Source organism: Giraffa tippelskirchi, chromosome 11 (assembly GCF_054371585.1).
Source record: "Giraffa tippelskirchi isolate mGirTip1 chromosome 11, T2T-mGirTip1v1.2.pri, whole genome shotgun sequence".
Taxonomy (NCBI): Eukaryota; Metazoa; Chordata; class Mammalia; order Artiodactyla; family Giraffidae; genus Giraffa; species Giraffa tippelskirchi.
The window spans coordinates 88,467,576-88,482,394 of record NC_137285.1 but is presented as its reverse complement, the minus strand read 5'-3'; positions in this window follow the sequence as shown (position 1 = coordinate 88,482,394).

The window sequence follows — 14,819 nt, the reverse complement described above, 5'->3', positions numbered from 1 at the left end:
AAGGAAAGCTATTCACCACAGAAATTAAAGATTATATCAATAACAGCAATTTTACTTTTGCCATTAAAATGTAGATATTAATACATGATTATATTAATGGAGTTGGATTTTTTTCACTATTGAGAATATTTGATAGGCTGCGAGATTTTAATATGTTTCAACATAAAAAGAACTTTCACATCAATGTCAGGTAAGACAAGACACTAAATTTAATCCATAGTGAATTCGAATATAAATGTCTATTGTTGTATCATATACTGTTTATCCACTACTCTTCTCATTTTGTATACATTTCATTGTGATCTTTTATGCATCTAAAGGCTAATATTTTGTAAATGATAATTGTCTATCATATTCAGTAGCATTTTAAGAAATATAATTGCATTGGCTTCAATTTCCATTGGGTTGATGAGTTTTAAAAAATATACACTTTTTTTTTCTTTATTTTGTGGCCAGTGTCTGATCTTTCTCAACTGCCTCTGCCTCTAATTACCTGTGAATTAGTTCTTGCACATCATAGCAACATAGAGCAATCCCTTGCATTAAAATATATTTCATACTTTGGTACATAAAATTGAGCATTTTTCTAGGTTCCATATCAAGCAATTTGTCCTAGCCACCTTACCTTCCTGTAGTTTATAGGTGTTTAATATCTCATTTACCTAAAAATGACTTCTGATCTCTAAACTTTTGTTTACTACGTTCAGAATTAAAGTTCAGCACAGGTTAATCTGCCTTTTGTATCCTCACACAGTATATTCATGGAAGGGTTATTTCTTTTCACATAGGAAACATTTCTGTTCAACAGGAATCTTAAAAAGAAAAAAAAAAAAATTTCCTCTTCCACTGCTTTCACTTTTCCCCCATCTATTTGCCATAAAGTAATGGGACCAGATGCCATGAACTTAGTTTTCTGAATTTTAAATTTTAAGCTGGTTTTTCACTCTCCTCTTTCACTTTCATGAAGAGGCTCTTTATTTCCTCTTCAAATTCTGCCATTAGTGTAGTGTCATCTGCATACCTGAGGTTATTGCTATTTCGCCTGACAATCTTGATTCCAGCTTGTGATTCATCCAGCCTGGGATTTTTCATGATGTACTCTACATAAAATTTAAATAAGCAGGGTGACAACATATAGCCTTGATGGATGCCTTTCTCAATTTGGAGTCAGTCCATTTTCCCATGCCTGGTTCTAAATATTGCTTCTTGTCCTGCATACGGGTTTCTCAGGAAATAGGTAAAGTAGTCTGGTATGTCCATCTCTTTAAGAATTTCCACTGTTTGTTGTGATACACAAAGTCAAAAACTTCAGTGCAGTCAATGAAGAAGAAGTAGATGACTTTCTGAAATTCTTTTGCTTTTTCTATTATCCAACGGATGTTGGCAATTTGATCTCTGGCTCCTCTGCCTTTTCTAACTACAAATGTTACATCTGGAAGTTCTCAGTTCATGTACTTTTGAAGCTTATCTTAAAGGATTTTGAGCATGATTTTATTGGCATATGAAATGAGTACAATTGTGCAGTAGTTTGAACATTCTTTGGCATTGCCCTTCTTTGGGATTGGAATGAAAACTGACCTTTTCCAGTCCTGTGGCCACTGCTGACTTTTCCAAATTTGCTGGCATATTGAGTGCAGCACTTTACAATCATCATCTTTTAGGATTTGAAAATGCTTAGCTGGAATTCCATCACCTCCACTAGCTTTGTTTTCAGAGATGCTTCCTAAGGCTCACTTGAAGTCATACTCCAGGATGTCTGGCTCTAGGTGAGTGACCACACCATCGTGGTTCTCTAGGTCATCAAGACCATTTTTTTGTGCAGTTCTTCTAGGCGTTCCTGCCACCTCATAATATCTTATGTCTCTGTTAGGCCCATAACATGTCTGTCCTTTATTGTACCCATCTTTACATGAAATATTCCCTTGGTATCTCTAATTTTCTTGAAGAGATCTCTAGTCTTTCCCATTCTATTGTTTTCCTCTATTTCTTTGCATTGACCATTGAAGAAGGCTTTCTTATTTCTCCTTGCTATTCTTTGGAACTCTGCACTCAGATGAATATGTCTTTCCTTTTCTCCTCTGTCTTTTGCTTTCTCTTCGTTACTTAGCTATTTGTAAGGCCTCCTCAGACAGCCATTTTGCTTTCTTGCCTTTCTTTTTCTTGAGGCTTGTTTTGGTTACCACTTCTTGATCAATGTTACAAACATCCATCAACAGTTTTCAGGTATCAGTTCAGTTCAGTTCACTTCAGTCACTCAGTCATGTCCGACTCTTTGCGACCCCATGAATCGCAGCACGCCAGGCCTCCCTGTCCATCACCAACTCCCGCAGTTATCTTGAATCTATTTGTCATGTCAGGGATTTGATTTAGGTCGTACCTGAATGGCCTAGTGGTTTTTGCAACTTTCTTCAACTGAAACCTAAATTTCACAATAAGGAGCTCATTATCTGTGCAACAGTCAGCTCCCGGTCTTGTTTGTGCTTTTTGCTAAGTGTATAGAGCTTCTCCATATTTGGAAACAAAGAATATAATCGATCTAATTTCAGTATTGAGCATCTGGTGATGTCCATGGGAGAATTATTATCTGTCAGACATTTTGCCAAACATCTTAAAAATTTTAATGTCTTTTTTTAAATCTCCAGAGCAAGCTTCCATGATAAGCATTTTTATATTGTTGCTTTCACGTGGACAGAGGAGCCTGGCAGGCTACAGTCCAAAGTGTTGCAGAGTCAGACACAAGTGAGCACGCACGAACTGTCACTTTGGACACCATGATACCAAATTTTACTGAGATGAACAATACACCCAGATCAGCAAGATGACTGAATAAGAAGGCTTGCACTCTCCTTTCCCCATGGATACACCAATTTGATAGCAACTCACAGATAGATTACCCTTATAAGAAATGCTGAAACTAATTAGAGGGCACCTTGTATTGGGTAATGAGCATCTGGTGGCTTAATAGTAAAGAATCTGCCTGCGATGCAGGAGATACTGGTTCAGTTCCTGGGTTGAGAAGATTCCGTGGAGTAGGAATTGGCAACCCACTCCAGCATTCTTGCCTGGAGAATTCCATGGAGAGAGGAGTCTGGTAGGCTACAGTCCATAGAGTCACAAAGAGTTGGACACAACTGAGCGACTACCACCTGTACTGAGTAAAAGTGTAAAAGCAACCACATGGAAACCAGAAGAAAGAGTGAAGCCCCTACCCCCCCTTTTTTTGCCAAAATTCCAACCCTAGCAGCAGTGTCATATAATTAGAAGAAAACCTCTGCCTCCCAGCTTTTCCCTGAGTGGCTAAAGGGCTGGACCTTTTAGTTGAGGGCTCAGCTATTCAGGCATTGCATAAGGGACAGGTTTCAGGAACTAAAAGAGATCTGTATATACTAGTAGTCCTGTGGCTACAATAAACAAAGCTGTCTGAACCAAGCTGTCTGAGGCAAGCACTCATCACAGCCCCTTCCCCCACTCCTTGCAGAGTGAGCATGCAATAAATCCCAGCTGACAGATTCTCTCTGAAAAGGAAAAAAAGTCAAATTGCACATCTAATGTCCCAGTTTATCTGGAAGATACCTGAAGGATTGGATACTGTCCCACTTGTCTTGGAGTATATACAAGTCCTGGCCTACTCCAGATACCCACAATTTTGCTAAGAATAAACACAACAGTTTTGACTAGCAAAAGGGTCTTTGATCCCCATCAAAGCTCTAACCTGCTTTGTAATAATCTTCCGTACTAGCTCTTATATATGGAAACATCCTTAATAATTCATAAAAAAATGGTTAGAACTATTTAATGAACTGAATAAAGTTGCAGGATATAAAACAAACATACAAAAAGTCTTTAATTTCTATATACTCATAAGGAAATGTCTGAAAGGAAATCAGAAAAATAATTTATTTGCAATAGTGTCAAAATAATCAAAAAATTAAGAAGAAAATAACCAAGGCAGTAAAATATTTGTATAGTGAAAAATGTATAATAATGATGAAAAATATTTTAAAAATTAACAAATCAAATTCAATAACATATTAATAGAATCATACACCATGATAATGTGGGATTTACCCTAGGGATGAAAAGATTTTTCAATATCTGCCATCGTTGTCAACAATAGAGCCTGAAATGCACTACTTGTGTGCAATCTCAAAAAGGACAGAATGATCTCAGTTCATTTCCAAGACAAACCGTTCAATATCACAGTAATCCAATTCAATGCCCCACAAATAATGCTGAAGAAGCTGATGTCAAATGGCTATATGAAGACCTACAAGATTCTCTAGAACTAACATCAAAAAAAAAAAAAAAGTCCTTTTCATCATTGGGGACTGGAATGCAAAAGTAGAAAGCCAAGAGATACCTGGATTAACAGACAAGATTGGCCTTGAAGTACAAAATGAAGCATGGCAAAGGCTAACAAAATTTTGCCCAGAGAATGCATTGGTTGTAGTAAGCACTCTCTTCCAACAACACAAGAGAGGACTCTACACATGGACATCATCATAGGATTAACATCAAAATCAGATTGATTATATTCTCTGCAGCCAGGGTTGGAGATGCTCTATACAGTCAGCAAAAACGAGATTGGGTGCTGACTGTGGCTCAGATCATGAACTCTTTATTGCAAAATTCTGACTCAAGTTGAAGAAACTATGGAAAACCATTAGGCTACTCAGGCATGACCTAAATCAAATCCCTTATGATTATACAGTGGAAGTGACAAATAGATTCAAGGGACTAGATCTGATAGACAGAGTGCCTGAAGAACAGTGGACAGAGTGGCGACATTTACAGGAGGAAGTGATCAAAACCATCCCCAAGAAAAAATGTGCAAACAAGCAAAATGATTGTGTGAGGAGGCCTTACATTAGCAGAGTAAAGAAGAGAAGCAAAAGACAAAGGATAAAAGGAAAGATATTTCCACCTGAATACAGAGTTCCAAAGAATAGCAAGGAGAGAAAAAAAAGCCTTTCTAAGTGAACAATGCAGAGAAATAGAGGAAAACAGTAGAATGGGCAAGACTAGAGATCTCTTCAATAAAATCAGAGATACCAAGGAAACGTTCCATGCAAAGATAGGGACAAAAAAGGAAAAAAATGGTATGGACCTAACAGAAACAAGATATTAAGAAGAGGTGACAAAAATGCAAAGAATTGTACAAAAAAGATCTTAGTGACTCGGATAACCATGATGGTGTGATCACTCACCTAGAGGTAGATATCCTGGAGTGTGAAGTCAAATGGGCCTTAGGAAGCATCTACGAACAAAGCTAGTGGACGTGATGGAATTCCAGCTGAGTTATTTCAAACCCTAAAAGATGATTCTATCAAAGCACTTCACTCAATATACCAGCAAATTTTGAAAGCTCAGCAGTGGTCTCAGGACTGGAAAAAGTCAGTTTTCATTCCAATCCCAAAGTAGGGCAATACCAAAGAATGTTCAAACTACCTCACAATTGCACTAATTTCACATTCAAGCAAGGTAATGCTCAAGATCCTCCAGACTAGGCTTCAACAGTACATGATGTGAGGACTTCCAAATGTACCAGCTGAATTTAGAAAGGACAGAGGAGACAGAGATGAAATTGCCAACACACGTTGGATCATAGAAAAAGCAACACATCTTGGATCTATAAAACATCTACTTCTGCTTCATTGATCATGTTAAAGTCTTTGACTGTGTGGATCACAACAAACTGTGGAAAATTCTTCAAGAGATGGGAATACCAGAACACTTTACCTGCACCTGAGAAACCTGTATGCAGGTCAGGAAGCAGCAGTTGGAACCAGATGTGGAACAAGTAAACAACTGATTGGTTCAGAATTGAGAAAGGAGTGTGTCAAGGCTGTATATTGTCATCATGTTTATTTAACTTACATGCACAGTACATCATGCGAAATGTTGGATCAGATGGGCACAAGCTAGAATCAAGATTGCCAGGAGAAATATCAATAATCTCAGATATGCAGATGACACCACCCTCATGGCAGAAAGCGAAGAGGAACTAAAGAGCCTCTTGATGAAGGTTAAAAAGGAGAGTGAAAAACCTGGCTTAAAAGTCAACCTTCAAAAAATGAAAATCATGGCATCCGGTCCCATCATTTCAGGGCAAATAGAGGGAGAAACAATGGAAACAGTGACAGACTTTATTTTCTTAGGTCCAAAATCACCTGGATGTTGAGTGCAACCATGAGTTAAAAGATACTTGTTCCTTGGAAGAAAAGCTATGACAAACCTAGACAGCACATTAAAAAGCAGAGACATTACTTTGGCAACAAAGGTCCATATAGTTAAAGCTATGGTTTTTTCAGTAGTCATATATGGCTGTGAGAGTTGGACCATAAAGAAAACTGAGCACTGAAGAATTAATGCTTTTGAACTGTGGTGTTGGAAAAGACTCTTGAGAGTCCCTTGAAAAGCAAGGAGATCAAACCAGTCAATCGGAAAGGAAATCAACCCTGAATATTCATTGGAAGGACTGATGCTGAAGCTGAAGCTCCAAAACTTGGCCTGATGATGCAAAGAACTGACTCAGTGGAAAGTCCCTGATTCTGAGAAATACAGAAAGCAACAGGAGAAGAGGACAACAGAAGACAAGATGTTTGGATGACTTCACCGACTCAATGAGTTTGAGCAAGCTCAGGTCAGTGGTAAATGTCAAGGAAGCCTGGCATGCTGCAGTTCACGGGGTTACTGAGAGTCAGACACAACTGAACAACAATTAATTAAACCTCATTAATAAACTGAAGAACAGAAATCAGATGTTCACCTCAGTAGATGCAGAAAAAGCTTTTGATAAAAATCAACATCTGTTTATAATAAAACCTCTTCAGAAAGTGGTCATAGTAGGAGCACACCTCAACATAATAAAGGCCACGAATGACAAACTCAGAGCTAACATTATATTCAGTGGCATAAAGCTGAAAGAATTTTTCTAAGATCAAGAACAAGATAAGGATTCCTGCATTCAACACTTTTATTCAACCTAATTCTGAAAACCCTCACTATAGCAATCACAGAAGAAAAAGAAATTAAAGGAATCAAAATTGAAAAGGAAGAAAAAATGTTTCTGTTTGCAAATGACATATATTATACATAGAAAATCCTAAAGACATCACTGGAAAAGTACTAGAGCTCATCAATGAATTTGGTAAAGTTGCAAGTTACAAAATTAATCTACAGAAAATCTAGTGAATTTCTATATCACTCACATTGAAGTATCAGAAAAATAATTTAAAGAAAAAACCCATTTACCAGCACATCAAAAAGAATAAAATACCTAGGAATATGTCTTTCTAAAGAGGCAAAAGAATTGTTCTACAAAAATTATAATACACTGATGAAAAAAATTGAAAATGATAAAAACAGATGGAAAGACACACCATGCTTTGTGGTTGGAAGAATAAATACTGTTAAAATGAATATACTACCCAAGGCAATCTATAGATTCAATGCAATGCCTATCAAAATAAGGGAATTTTTCACAGAACTAAAAGAAATAATTTTAAAATTTTTGTGGAAACATAAAAGACATGGAATAGCCAAATCGTTCTTGAAAAAATAATCAGCTGGAGTAATGATTTTCCCCATCTAAAACCATATGAAGTTTTACAATTGAAATATGGCACTGGCATAAAAATGACATATAGATCAATGGAACAGAATGTAGAACCGAGAAATAAACCCACACATTTATGTCAATTAATCTATGACAAAGGAAGCAAGACTATACAATGGAGAAAAGACAGTTTCTTCATATGGAGAATTGGGAAGACCATAGCTTTGACTATACATCTTCCCGGTGGTCACATATTGTTGTGAGAGCTGACTATAAAGAAAGCAGAACACCAAAGAATTAATGCCTTCCATCTGTGGTGCTGGAGAAGACTCCCGAAAGTCCCTTGGACAACAAGGAGATCAAACCAGTCAATCTTAAGGTAAATCAGCCTTCAATACTCTTTGGAAGGACTGATGCTGAAGCTAAAACTCCAGAATTTTGGTCATCTGATGCAGACTCATTGGCCCTCTTCTCCTTCTGCTCTCAATCTTTCCCAGCATCAGGGAGTCAGAGGATGAGATGGCTGGATGTCATCACCTATGCAATGGACATAAACTTGGGCAAACTTTGGGAGATAGTGAAGGATATGGAAGCCTGGTGTGCCACAGTCCATGGGGTTGCAAAGAGTCAGACACTACTGGGCAACTGAACAACAACAGTGGAGAACTGAACAGCTACATGCAAAAGATGAAATGAAAACATTAGAACAGGTCTTCCCTGGTGACTCAGATGGTAAAGAATCTGCCTGTGATGTAGGTACAAGATATTGTAAAACTTGAGGAAAACATAGTCAAAACCCTCTTTTTTTATATTGCAGTAATTGCTTTAAATCTGTTTTCTAAAGTTAAGGAAATAAAAGCAAAATAAACAAATTAGACCTAATTAAATTTAGAAGATTTTTCACAAAAAAAGGCAACAATTGACAAAACTAAAAAACAATCTACTGTATGAGAGAAATTATTTGAAAATGATGTAACTGATAAGAAATTAATATCAAGCATGTATAAGCAGATCATAAACTCAATATCAAAAAACAAACAACCAAATTAAAAATGAGCAAGGGAACTAAATATATATATTTTTTCCCCAAAGAGGAGATGTAGATGGCCAACAGATACATAAATGGCACCATTATGAAATGGAAATCAAATCCCCAGTGAAATATTATCTCATACCTGTCAGAATCACTATCATCGAAACAGCACAAATGAGAAATATTGGCCAGATTTTTCTACAGAAAAAGGAATCCCCTTATTCATTGTTGGTGTGAATGCAAATTGGCACATCCGCTGTGGAAAAAAAAAAAGTATGGAGTTTTCTCAAGCCGTCAAAATAGAACTACCATATGACCTGACAAATTCACTCCTGGGTATATAAATGAATTTTTTTTTAAATTTTTTACTGTGGCTAGGACATTATCTCTGGAATAAATGTATTGTTAGATTTGGTTTACCAGAATTTTGTAAAGTATAATTTGCATTTATATTCATCAGTGGTATTGGACTATAATTTTTTTGTGTGTGATACCTTGGTCTGGTTTTGTTATCAGACTCTGGCTCCATAGAATCACTTTGGAAGTGTTCCTCTGATTTTTTTACTTTTTTAATAGTTTGAGAAAGATTGGTGTTTATCCTTCTCTAAATGTTTAGAAAAATTCACCTATGAAGCTATCTGGTCCTGGACTTTTGCGTGTTGAGAGTATTTAAATTTCTGATTCAAATTCAGTACTTGTAATTAATCTGTTTATATTTTCTGTTTCTTCCTACTTCAATCTTGGAAGATTGTACCATTATAAGATTTTTTCAATTTCTTCTAGGTTGTCCATTTTATTTTAGAGTTGATTAGTTCATCAGTCAATTCAGTTCAGTTGCTCAGTCATGTCCGACTCTTTGCGACCCCATGAATCGCAGCACGCCAGGCCTCCCTGTCCATCACCAACTCTCGGAGTTTACCCAAACCCATGTCCATTGAGTTAGTGATGCCATCCAACCATCTCATCCTCTGTCGTCCCCTTCTCCTCCTTCCCCCAATCCTTCCCAGCATTAGGGTCTTTTCCAATGAGTCAACTCTTCGCATGAGGTGGCCAAAGTATTGGAGTTCCAGCTTCAACATCAGTCCTTCCAATGAACACCCAGGACTGATCTCCTTTAGGGAGGACTGGTTGGATCTCCTTGCAGTCCAAGGGCCTCTCAAGAGTCTTCTCCAACACCACAGTTCAAAAGCATCAATTCTTCCGCACTCAGCTTTCTTCATCGTCCAACTCTCACATCCATACATGACCACTGGAAAAACCATAGCCTTGACTAGACGGACCTTTGTTGACAAAGTAATGTCTCTGCTTTCAAATATGCTATCTAGGTTGGTCATAACCTTCCTTCCAAGGAGTAAGCGTCTTTTAATTTCATGGCTGCAATCACCATCAGCAGTGATTTTGGAGCCCCCAAAAATAAAGTCTGACACTGTTTCCACTGTTTCCCCATCTATTTCCCATGAAGTGACGGGACCAGATGCCATGATCTTAGTTTTCTGAACGTTGAGCTTTAAGTCAACTTTTTCACTCTCCTCTTTCACTTTCATCAAGAGGCTCTTTAGTTCCTCTTCACTTTCTCCCATAAGAGTGGTGTCATCTGCATATCTGAGGTTATTGATATTTCTCCCAGCAATCTTGATTTCAGCTTGTGTTCCTTACAGCCCAGACTTTCTCATGACGTACTCTGCATATAAGTTAAATAAGCAGGGTGACAATATACAGCCTTGACCTACTCCTTTTCCTATTTGGAACCAGTCTGTTGTTCCATGTCCAGGTCTAACTGCTGCTTCCTGACCTGCATACAGGTTTCTCAAGAGGTAGGTCAGGTGGTCTGGAATTCCCATCTCTTTCAGAATTTTCCACAGTTTATTGTGATCGGCACAATCAAAGGATTTGGCATAGTCACAAAAGCAGAAATAGATGTTTTTCTAGAACTCTCTTGCTTTTTCGATGATCCATTGGATGTTGGCAATTTGATCTCTGGTTCCTCTGCCATTTCTGAAACCAGCTTGAACATCTGGAAGTTCACGGTTCACGTATTGCTGAAGTCTGGCTTGGAGAATTTTGAGCATTACTTTTCTAGCGTGTGAGATGAGTGCAATTGTGTGGTAGTTTGAGCATTCTTTGGCATTGTCTTTCTTTGGGATTGGAATGAAAACTGACCTTTTCCAGTCCTGTGGCCACTGCTGAGTTTTCCAAATTTGCTGGCATATCGAGTGCAGCACTTTCACAGCATCATCTTTCAGGATATGAAATAGCTCAACTGGAATTCCCTCCACTAGCTTTGTTCGTAGTGATGCTTTCTAAGGCCCACTTCACTTCACATTCCAGGATGTCTGGCTCTAGGTGAGTGATCACACCATTGTGATTATCTGGGTCATGAAGATCTTTTTTGTACAGTTCTTCTGTGTATTCTTGCCACCTCTTCTTAATATCTTCTGCTTCTGTTAGGTTCATACCATTTCTGTCCTTCATCGAGCCTATCTTTGCATGAAATGTTCCCTTGGTATCTCTCAGCTCCTTGAAGAGATCTTGAGTCTTTCCCAATCTGTTGTTTTCCTCTATTTCTTTGCATTGATCGCTGAGGAAGGCTTTCTTATCTCTCCTTGCTATTCTTTGGAACTCTGCATTCAGATGGGAATATCTTTCCTTTTCTCCGTTGCTTTTTGCTTGCCTTCCTTTCCCAGCTGTTTGTAAGGCCTCCTCAGACAGCCATTTTGCTTTTTTGCATTTCTTTTCCTTGAGGATGGTCTTGATCCCTGTCTCCTGTACAATGTCATGAACCTCTGTCCATAGTTCATCAGGCACTCTGTCTATCAGATCCAGTCCCTTAAATCTATTTGTCACTTCCACTGTATAATCATAAGGGATTTGATTTAGGTCATACCTGAATAGTCTAGTGGTTTTCCCTACTTTCTTCATTTTAAGTCTGAATTTGGCAAAAAGGAGTTTATGATCTGAGCCACAGTCTGCTCCCGGTCTTGTTTTTACTGACTGTATAGAGGTTCTCCATCTTTGGCTGCAAAGAATATAATCAATCTGATTTCGATGTTGACCATCTGGTAATGTCCATGTGTAGAGTCTTCTCTTGTGTTGTTGGAAGAGGGTGTTTGCTATGACCAGTGCGTTCTCTTGGCAAAACTCTATTAGCCTTTGCCCTGCTACATTCTGTAATCCAAGGCCAAATTTGCCTGTTACGCCAGGTATTTCCTGACTTTCTACTTTTGCATTCCAGTCGCCTATAATGAAAAGGACATCTTTTGGGGTGTTAGTTCTAAAAGGTCTTGTAGGTCTTCATAGAACTGTTTAACTTCAGCTTCTTCAGCGTTACTGTTCAGGGCATAGACTTGGATTACCGTGATATTGAATGGTTTGCCTTGGAAACGAACAGAGATCATTCTGTCGTTTTCGAGATTGCATCCAAGTACTGCATTTTGGACTCTTTTGTTGACCATGATGGCTACTCCATTTCTTCTAAGGGATTCCTGCCCACAGTAGTAGATATAATGGTCATCTGAGTTATATTCACCCATTCCAGTCCATCTTAGTTTGCTGATTCCTAGAATGTCGACATTCACTCTTGCCATCTCCTGTTTGACCACTTCCAATTTGCCTTGATTCATGGACCTAACACTCCAGGTTCCTATGCAATATTGCTCTTTACAGCATCAAACTTTGCTTCTATCACCAGTCACATCCACAGCTGGGTATAGTTTTTGCTTTGGGTCCATCCCATCATTCTTTCTGGAGATATTTCTCCACTGATCTCCAGTAGCATATTGGGCACCTGCCGACCTGGGGAGTTCATCTTTCAGTGTCTTATCTTTTCGCCTTTTCCTACTGTTCATGGGGTTCTCAAGGCAAGAATACTGAAGTGGTTTGCCATGCCCTTCTCCAGAGGACCACATTCTGTCAGACCTCTCCACCACAACCCATCCGTCTTGGGTGGCCCCACATGGCATGGCTTAGTTTCATTGACATAGACAAGGCTGTGGTCCATGTGATCAGATTAGCTAGTTTTCTGTAGTTATAGTTTAAGTGTGTCTGCCCTCTGATGCCCTCTCGCAACACCTACCATCTTACTTGGGTTTCTCTTACCTTGGACATGGGGTAGTTCATAGTATTCTCTTATGATCCTGTGTATTTCTGTGATGTCATTTACAATTTCTTTTTTTTTCTATTTCTGATTTTAGTAATATGGGTTCTCTCCTTTTTTTCTTTATGACTCTAGCTAAACATTTATCAGTTTTCTTTATCTTTTGAAACAACCAGCATTTAATTTCTTTGATATTTTCTACTGTTGTTTAATCTCTACCTTTTTTACTTTAGCTCTGATTTTATTATTTCTTTACTTCTACCATCTTTGCGCTTTATTTGCTCTTCTTTTATAGTTTCTTTTACTGTAAGGTTAGGTTATTTATTTGAGATTTTTCTTCTTTCCTGAAGTAAGCTTGTATCACTATAAACTTCCCTCTTAGAATTGTTTTTGCTCCATCCCACAGGTGTGAATTGTCATATAGTCATTTTCATTTATCTCTGTTTTTTTTGTTTGTTTGTTTGTTTTCCTTTTATTTCTCCAATTATTCCTTTGTTATTTAGGAGTATAATGACCTGCCATGATTTCCTGAGTTCTTTGGTCATCCTTATGATCATTACAGTGAACTGTTTCTTGGGTGGGTTTCCTATCTCCACTTCACTTAGTTTTTCTTCTGGCATTTAATCTTGCTCCTTCATGTGGATCATATCCTTTTATTATCTCATTTTGTCTAAATTCCTATTTATATTTTTATGCATGTGGTAGGTTAGTTATGCTTTTCAAATTTGAAGGTGGCTTTCTGTGCGATTCATCCAATGAATACCTGCTATGAATTCCTGTTTAGTCCTCCAAGCTATATGCTCTAATGAGTCCCCTTAAGAGGGCTGTGTGGGTCCTTCTACTGTGGGAGGCTGACTATGGGGGTGGTCTAGAAGGCTGTGTTGGCTCCCAACCTGGTTGGTTGCCAGGCTCTGCCACGTTCACATGTTGCTGTCTGATGTCTGCTGTTAGATGAAGAGGCAGCTTCTCACTGTAGAATTGTAGGTGGCCCCGGGGCTACTGCTGCCTCACTGGTGGGGAGTGACAATGTTCCTGTGACTCCAGAGCTGTTTCTTACCCACTGGCATGTAAAGCCAGGTCCTTGGGTTTGTGCTGGACTACCGGTAGGCAAGGCTCATTCTCTGAGTACAACTACAGTTTCCAGGCATTGCAGAACTTGTCTCTAATCCTTGTTGGAGAGGGGCACTTCCTGACACACTTGTGCCTGGGTTCCAGGTATCCTGAAGCTTTCTTTGGCCTGCTAGTGGACAGAGCCAAGGCTTAGCTTGTCCCAGGGTAAGGTCTGGCCTGCTGTGGTTGGCCTGTATCTTCAAGCTGCAGGATGTTGTTTTTTATGTATTTTTTGGGGGGGTAGGGTTGGGCGGGGGTGGTGGTGGTGGTTCTGCACCGTAGTCAGTGAGGTTGGTTTAGAGGCTAGCTCAGGTTTCTTGGATGGGAAGGGCTGATATCTTCCCACTACTGGGTGGAGCCCGGTCTTGTCCCTTTGGTGAGTAGGGCTAGGTCTTGGGGCATCTCTAGAGGTGTCTGTGGGCTCAGGAAGACTTTAGGCAGCCTGTCTGCTAATTTCTGTCCAGTTGTTGGGCCTGAGACATCCTAGCACTGACACCTATTGGACTGAGCCGGGTCCTAAAGGCACCAATGAACAAAGATGGCAGCTTCCAGGAGCAGTATCCATCCAGTAGACACTTCCAAATACAGCTGCCACCAGTGTCTTTGTTCCTAGGATGAGTCATAGCCCACCTGCTCTTCCCATCTCCAAGAGACTCTCCAAGACCAGTAGGTAAGTCTGGCCCATGATTCTAACAAATTTGGCTTTTTCCTTGAAATCCAGTGCATGTGAGAATTTATGTGCACGTTTTAGAGTGAAGTCTATTTTCCCCATTCTTATGGGGCTTCCAAAATTAAGCGCTGCTAGTCTTCAAAGTCAAATATTCTGGAGATTCATCTTCCCAATGCAGGATCGCTGGGCGGTAGGACACATGCGGAGCCCAGCACTCTCACTTCTGGGAGAGAACTTCTGAAATATAATTAGTATGTTTTATCTACTGATGTTTGGTCTAACTTAGTTATCTATTTGGGTGTGCCTACTATCTTTCCACTTTTTCCTGTTTTATCTATTCTCATTTTCTTTTCTT